The sequence below is a fragment of the Rhipicephalus sanguineus genome, unplaced genomic scaffold (genome assembly GCF_013339695.2).
Source record: "Rhipicephalus sanguineus isolate Rsan-2018 unplaced genomic scaffold, BIME_Rsan_1.4 Seq485, whole genome shotgun sequence".
Lineage (NCBI taxonomy): Eukaryota > Metazoa > Arthropoda > Arachnida > Ixodida > Ixodidae > Rhipicephalus > Rhipicephalus sanguineus.
Window position 1 is genome coordinate 28,993 of NW_023615353.1, and position 8,327 is coordinate 37,319.

Consider the following 8,327-nt stretch of genomic DNA (forward strand, 5'->3'; position numbering starts at 1 on the left):
AGGTCTCGGGTGCGTCCATACTTGAAGGAGGTCCCTCCTTGGTGTCCATCACCGGCATCATGGCCGCCGTGCTGATCGGCGGATTGGTCCTCACCAGCGCCGTCCTCATGCGCAAGAGGAGGCTTAGGCATAGCGCGACTGCTGCCGCCGCCACCAAATTGGAAGCAGGCGGCTCTGTGAGGGCGCAGCTGGTGCTGAAGAGCACAAGACGGTCGAGAAGACTGCCGAGGCCACCGAACCCACTACCAGCCACGAAACGCTCGCGAAGAAGTGATGGCGCTGTGGGGTGGCCGTATCCTCATCCAGGCCTCGCGTTTGCGCATGTATAACCTCGCGCGCACGGTGAGCCTGTGAACATCTAATTTGCGGGGTCGCTCCGAAGTATACAGTCTACGGAGAATGTCCGCAAAAGAGAAAGAAAAATAAATACATTTATTACGATACAGAAAACAGAACTGTTCGTATGCGCTTATTGCGTTGTCACTGAGCGCCCTACGATCCTACAACTTTGCTCCTCGACAAGATCTAAAAAAAATCTACGTCATTATGCATATTACGGTATAATAGAAATTCAGTCCAAATTCTGAAGTATGGGATGTTCGTCTATAGTTGGTTCACAGATTCAGCTGACAAATTTAAACTGCGTAAAGACAGCACGGTAGATATATACAGAACATGCACACATACGAAGCGCAGACGACTGTTTATTTCTGAAGGTAGAACATTTATATAGGATGACAAATAGCGACTGGTGTGCAACTGCTCCTTGTCATTTCTTATAATGTTCTGCCTCCAGAAATAGACAGTTGGAAATCTATGCTTCTAGAGTGTGCGTGTTTGTCTTGCATGTTGTCCTCGCGCAGTTTAAACTTGTCTACTTAGTGCAAATTTCTCCCTCTCTCTCTCCATAAACATCCGTAACCTTTAATCCCCTATACCCCATTTACAGAGCTCTTAGGCGGCTATACCCACGCCGAAAGAATTCTACCTCTCCGCATTTCATTCAAAAACATTCATTTGTAGTGCTTGTTGGGAAGCGAGCTTGACAACCAGGAATCACTAAACGACACCGGAAAAACGTCATTAATACGATTACAAAGAGCGCGGTCATTAAGAAAATGTGTTCCGTGTAGTCGAATGGGCAGTTAGTCGGCACGTGTATGCGATTTTTCCTTGAAGATGCTAAAGTGAGCACCAGTTACGGGGCGTATAACGAGGATCTCGACGTACCTCGTTACTTCCGGGAATTGCGAAACATGCCCGCTATCTGTTCCCTTTACCTCCGCCTTTTAACGTTAATTCATAACGGAAATAACATGAGTGTCTTATTCATGTCTGTCGCCGAGCGACGTAATCGTTCTGTGCAGGAGTAAAAGTCCTATCATTAAAAAGTCTTTTTCTGCGGTTGTTTCTTTTCTGCAGTTTTTGTTTTGTGTGTGTGTGGCGGTGACTTGGCATCGCCAGAACCACTCAGGGCATGCGCAATGACCTCCCAGCTAGGCATGACAGAATTACCTGCGCGCGCAATGAAGCTGCTAAACGGAGCCTTCAACTTAAGTTTTCTACAGCAGCGACCAGCGCTTGCGCAACGGACGATGCGATTGCAGCCGCGAAACAAAGGACTCCATATTTCAGAATCGGCGTCAAGATTTCCGTCATTCTGGAGATCAGTATCGGTATGTTTCTCGAAACCTGAGGTCGAATAACCTTTACAAATTACCCTTTATGAGATATGGAAAATGGTCCCTTTCAAATGGAAACGATACCGGACACTTTGGCTTTTGTTTCCTCTATTTCTGAAGTACAGATAGAAAATACAATGTAAGGTATTTGGTTATCGGAGTAGTCTTGAAACGCGGTCGATCGACATGATCCGCCAGTTTCTACTGATCTGTGTAAGGATACAAGAGGAGGAGGAGGAGGAGGAGGACAATACTTTTGTCGGAAACCAATAAAAATGATTTCGTCGACTGCGGCAGGCGACGACGTTTATTCGGCCCCTGCTCTTTGGCGGCTGCCTCTACCCGCCCGTGATCCAGACCTACTCGTCTGGGTCGGAGCTGAGCAGTGTGGCCTCCCACTGCTGCGTAATTTACTAGCCCTGTAGGCTACCACGGATACGTCTACTGAGACAGCCCCAGATTATGAAAGAGGTCGGTCCTGGGGGCTCGGCACAGCTTGCACTGAGGTGAAAAGGTAGTAGGAGCACAGAATTGGCGTTTTTGGAAAGGAGCCCGTCTCGAGTTGCCTCCGTACGAGCTCCCGCCGTTTATTTAGCGATTCGTGCCTGGGGGTATAGTGAAGTCCGACAGATCTATAAGTTGCGTAATTTCATGCTATGTCACCGTACGCTCGCAGGTCAACCACCTAATTTCCTCTATCTCTTTCCCTGCTCCGATCTGGTTTGAGCGGTGGGCTCGGGAGCCTAAAGCTCGAGCCTGATGCTGGTCGTCCTCATTACCAGGGAGTGAGGAGTGGGCTGGTTGCCAAATTATGTGGACAGTGGGATAAGAACTTTCACGCTGAGGAGTACTGGAATTCGTGAGTCCATCTCGTGTCGCAACTACACGAACTTTTACTTGTGCTACAGTGAAATCTAACCTGCCAAAAATTTGTTTGCAACAAACATACGATGTCGCCAAGTCTACCAGGCCTCCACCAGGCATGGCGGCAGTGGAAATTTGCACTGGCTCGCTTAGCGCAACGAAACCATCCAAGCTAACAAGTACGCCGTAAGTACGTCAGCGAATAGACAATCCCCACGAATTCTCGCACCTCAGTATTCAAGCAGAGAGCCACAAAGTGACTGTAATGGCATGGCAGACAACTGTTTATAAAGCCCCGCTGAACTGAGACACCAGAGGCAGCATGTCTTATCCCTGAATTGTCAGCCGAACGCTAAAAAGCAATTTTCGACGAGACGAATACATCTTACCTTGCGTGCGTCCTGTTTCATTCCTCGCAACTTCATCAATCCTGTGCGAAGAACTGGATGTTTTTACATTTCTAATTTGACTTGTTACTCATTTTGCGTGGGAGCGCATTTCAGAGTGTAAAATAGGAACCGCACAAATAAGCACAAAAGTAGCAACAAATTTTACTTTGGGTGTTGGTTACAAGACAATGTTGAACATCACAGCTATAAGGACAGGTTCACGGCACTTTGTTCACCATGTCATTAAATCCAACCAAATTCATATACTGCAGGCGCAATTTCTTGTCCATCTCTGCATTAAAGACTAGGAGATAGGTGCATATCTGCAGTGATTCTGTTAAAATTCGACTTTCATTCCTGAGAAACCTTAGCAGCAACGCTTGAAGCTAAACGGCTAAACTTAGTAAACCCTGGCTAGCATACACAATATATTTGTTCGTAAGCCCTCTTCGCCCTTGGCAGAATGCCTTGGCTAGTGATGTGCCGAGCAGCAGGATTGGCAGGAAAATTACATTAGAAAAAAACTTTAGTATGACAACTCTTCGTGAATACGGCCCAGGTTATCACAAACACATTTAGAACATACCAAACGCACCCTAGACGTATGCGACAACGAACGGCTTTACTGTGGGCTAGAACTACAGCAGAGATATCTATAGTACTAACCGGTACTCGTCACTAGTATCTCGGTCCGCTTGACATTCTTGCAGCCGCATTTGGGCCGCAAGGGCACAGCAAGGGTAAGCAAGACACCGGTTTTTCGCCAGCAAAAAACCACCGAGAGTTCCGGCAGAAGTTCATTAAACACCAGGCGCACAAAAAAAAAGAAAGAAAGCCGGCATCAATGCATCTTGCCGTTAGCTACGGATTTCGTCGCTACGTGCGTCTTCTTCTGGTAGCTTTGCACGTAAAAGTTCATGAAGAGGCCGAAGAAGAAAGCGGCTTGCGACATCGTAATGTACGTGTGCGACCTGGGGTAGTTGCAGTTGAAGAAGAACGGCATCAGAGAATGCACGAATAGCACTACGAACTGAACAAGCTGCAACTGCGTAATGTAGCGCTTCCACCACAAGTATTTCTGCACCTCGGGCCCCAGAGAGCTGAGGAAGTAGTATGTGTACATCACCACGTGCACGGCGCCGTTGATGACCGCAAAGGCCGTCGCCTGGCCATCCGCACCGTAGGTGATTCCGAACCACCCGTTGAAGGCGACCATGGTGTGATGTACGACGTGCAGAAAGGATACGTGTGAATCCTTCTTGCGGAGCACGAAGAAGAATGTCCAGGAAGTCGAGTATCCTGACCATCGTGTACCACCAGTAGAGGTTCAGCAGATGCATGGTGCCTTCGTCCCTGGCGTCGAAGTCTATGCCCTGGCAGATCGGGCTGTAACCAATGCGGATGTACGCGGTTGTGAAGAAAGCGTAGACGTAGTAAGCACTGCACACCACCATGAAGGCATTGTAGAACGTGATGAGCGGCTTGATGCCGTCGTACGGCTTGCGGTTCTTCATGAACCGCGGGCCGCCCACCTTAACGATGTAGATGTAAGCGACGAGCAGAAGCGTTATCAGCTGCTTGTTGCCCGAAAAGTACCACTGAGTGGTGCGAGGGTCCCGCGGCAGATAAAACGGAGGGCCGTCGTTGGCTGTGATCGATGCCGTCGCCATCGTGGCCCTACTGCGCAGAGACGAGCGCCGTAGTCTGCTCGCAGCCCTTAGGTCTTCTCCTCACCGAGCGACGCGCGAGTTGTCGCTTTTATGGCCTCTCCACCGAGGCATAACACTCCATTACAGAGCCCACCACAAAAATGAAAAAAAAAGTCGGGAGTACTCCGACGATCTCGCAGGGGAGGAGGGTGAACGTTGTCCGAAGCGATGGCATATAGAAAGTTAGGAAGAAATGCATTTGCTGCTTTTGGAGAGGCTGTCACGCCCTGTTGCCCGAGGCGCAGGTAATGTAGCCTTCTCATTATGGGATACATTACTGGTTACTTTGAGACAGCGGGGCCACCGTGTGTGACAGCCTCTCAAATGGGCCTGGCGAACGATAGCTTTTGTGGCGGCGTCGTTGCAACATCCTTGTTTTGCTATGAGGAACAACGAAGCGGTCTTATTTGTGACGTACCGTCATACGTAAAGCCGCGTTGGCATTGACGGGACGCCTAAGTGTTTCACTTCTTGCTTACGTAGGATCATCTATGGACAGCATGAATGCTGCAATATAGGCTGGTGTTCTTTACCCGCGTTAGTGAACACCGAATTTTTGCTCGTCTTCAAACAATCGACGACCTCGTAATTTTTTAGGACAGTGATCATTATTCAGAGCCCATGTTCATGTTTTTAGTGGTACATGTATATTCCCCGCCTTACCATCTATTATGTCTAACTGAATTAGACGTGGGGTGCTCAACAGCTTTCGGCAGAGCATCATACCGCAGCGGCAATGACCACCATACGGGCAGCTGCCATATATGACGTTCTTTTTTTCTTTTACTTTAGCACACTATTTACATTACAATTCTTGCATTCATCTTCGTATCGACTCTAAGCATGCGATCGGGCACGTTAAACGCTGACGTGAAGGCCAGGTGTATTGACGGGATCTTGCAACTGAACCTAAGCTGGCGTACCGTCTTATTCAAATCATTTAATTGCAAGTTCAAGCTGATACAACTGGCGAAACGTTTTCGCTTAGTGCTTTACAAAACTATCGAATAAATTTCATTAATTAACACAGTGTTCTGATAACTTATCTCCTGCCGATCAGTTTCATAGGTTTATACAAATCGCGCGAAGAAAGCTTTCAAGCTGAATTGCAGAAACATAGCGTTAAGCGCAATCATCTGGACAAGAACTTATCAACTGTTATACCTGCCCAAGGTTACCTAGGACTGGCTCTGCGAAATTACAAAGAAAAGTTCCTCCCTTTAACCAGGATGCTTGCTGCCTGAAGGCCACGCTGTATCAATCTTGAAAGTTTTCTTTTTCCGGGACATCACCACTACGGGACCCCCTTGGTTCTTTCTTTTCAAGGGTAGCCTCAGTGGAGTCTTCAGACCTACTTCCCATCTGTAAAAGCGGTTCGATTCACCATTCTCTCCTCTCTCTCTCTGTGTGTGTGTGTGTGTTGTTTGTTTGTTTGTTTGTTTGTTTGTTTGTGTGTGTGTGTGTGTGTGTGTGTGTGTGTGTGTGTGTGTGTTGTGGTGTGTGTGTGTGTGTTGTGTTTGGGTGTGTGTGTGTGTGTGTGGTGTGTGTGTGGGTTGTGTGTGTGTGTGTGTGTGTTATGCAGCGTTATGCATCGTTATGCAGCTTTCACTGCTACGATGATAACGAAGTTCGTTATGTAAATATGCACTGCTACGATGATGAAGTTCGTTATGTAAATATTCACTGTTACGATGATGAAGTTCGTTGTGTAAATAGGCACTGCTACGATGATAATGAAGTTCGTTATGTAAATATGCACTGCTACGATGATGAAGTTCGTTATGTAAATAGGCACTGCTACGAAGATGATGAAGTTCGTTATGTAAATAGGCACTGCTACGAAGATGATGAAGTTCGTTATGTAAATAGGCACTGCTACGATGATAATGAAGTTGTTTATGTAAATAGGCACTGCTACGTAGATGATGAAGTTCGTTATGTAAATAGGCACTGCTACGAAGATGATTAAGTTCGTTATGTAAATGTGCACTGCTACGATGAAGTTCGTTATGTAAATAGGCACTGCTACGAAGATGATGAAGTTCGTTATGTGAATATTCACTGCTACGATTATGATGAAATTTGTTATGTAAACAGGCACTGATACGAAGATGATGAATTGTATGATGATGAATATGATGAATTGTAAAAATTGATTTCCGATCAATTTTTACAATTGATGACCGAAAACAGCCTGACGTAGAAATTAAAGACGAGAAATCTATTAAGCGATTATTCGTATCAGAACTTACTATTGAAGTTGGATGGCAAAAAAACGTTCCGTACCGGACAACGTACCGAACGCGTTTTTTAAAAGATATGCCGAGTGGATATCAAAATACCTGTGCCTGTTTTTTAACCGTTCATTGTCGTTTCGTACCCTACCAAAGGATTGGGAAATAGCAAGAGTGATTCCTATACATAAGTTCTGAAATAAAAACGAACCTTCCCATTATTCCATCAACAATTATACACTGTTGGTAAACTGCTCGAACACATAATCTTAAAGCACATAACGGAACGCATTGAAGAACACAAAATACTATCACCTTTTCAACACGGCTTCCGCCAGGGCATGTCTACAGTAACACAACTCATTGAAATGGTCCATTACGCCTCATTAAGCATCGATCATCAAAAACAAATTGATCTTTTTGCTGGATTTCTCGAAAGCATTTGATCGGGTATTGCATAGCAAACTCATCTTGAAATTCCAACTTACTCTGGGCAAGGGCCAAATTCTTGACTGGATTACTAACTTCCTCACAGACAGGTTGCAGTTCGTGGAAATAAACCATGTCCAATCTTCAATCGTACCGGTGACCTCTGGCGTACCTCAAGGCAGCGTTTTGGCGCCGGTATTATTCTTACTTTTTGTTAACGATCTGCCTTCATCTGTTAATGTTGGATGCAGGTTATTTGCAGATGACTGCATCCTGTACAAAGAAATCAACTCACACGATGACCATATCGCCTTAAATACGGCCTTAGAGGCGGTTTCAGCTTGGTGCAGTGATTGGCAAATAAAGATCAACGAAAAAAAAAGTCCGCGCTCTAATCCATAACTAGAAAAAAGCATTCATTTGAATTCAATTACGTCATCCAATTCAGCTACCGTTTCTAAAGTCACGAAACATAAGTATCTAGAGGTCATTCTGTCACATGACCTACGCTGGGACGCTCATATTCATTGCATCACATCATTTGCGCTAAGAAGACTGTTATTTATAAAAAGGCGATTACAGCAGGCACCACCACAAAGTTACTGGCCTATAATACACTTATTCGACCCATCCTGGAGTACGCAAACACTGTCTGGTTCCCGTACACAAAAAAAAAACTAACCAGCAAGCTCGAAGGTGTTCAATGAAAAGCGCTTCGGGTCATTTTTAACAAATTTAACCGAACAGATTCGCCTATGGAATTGCTTAAAAAGACTGGAATACTAACCATAAAAAACCGGGCGATATTGGCACGCTTAAAGCTAATGTACGAACTGTTACACAGCCACCTAAACCTAGACAACTCCCGCTACATAAAGCTATCCGCAGCTAGAACTACCGCCACAAATACCCTCATATCCTTGCCCCATACAGATTTCACACAGGTACTTTCAAATTCTCGTTCTTCCCGCTTACGATCAGAGAATGGAATAACATGTCCCCCTCCATTACCAGTAATGA

General features: G+C 45.8%; 1 pseudogene; it reads right to left on the minus strand.

The window, feature by feature from the left end:
* Positions 1-3,221: 3,221 nt before the first annotated feature.
* LOC119377531 (elongation of very long chain fatty acids protein AAEL008004-like) lies at positions 3,222-4,683 on the minus strand (annotated as a pseudogene).
* Between the last annotated feature and the right edge of the window lie 3,644 nt (positions 4,684-8,327).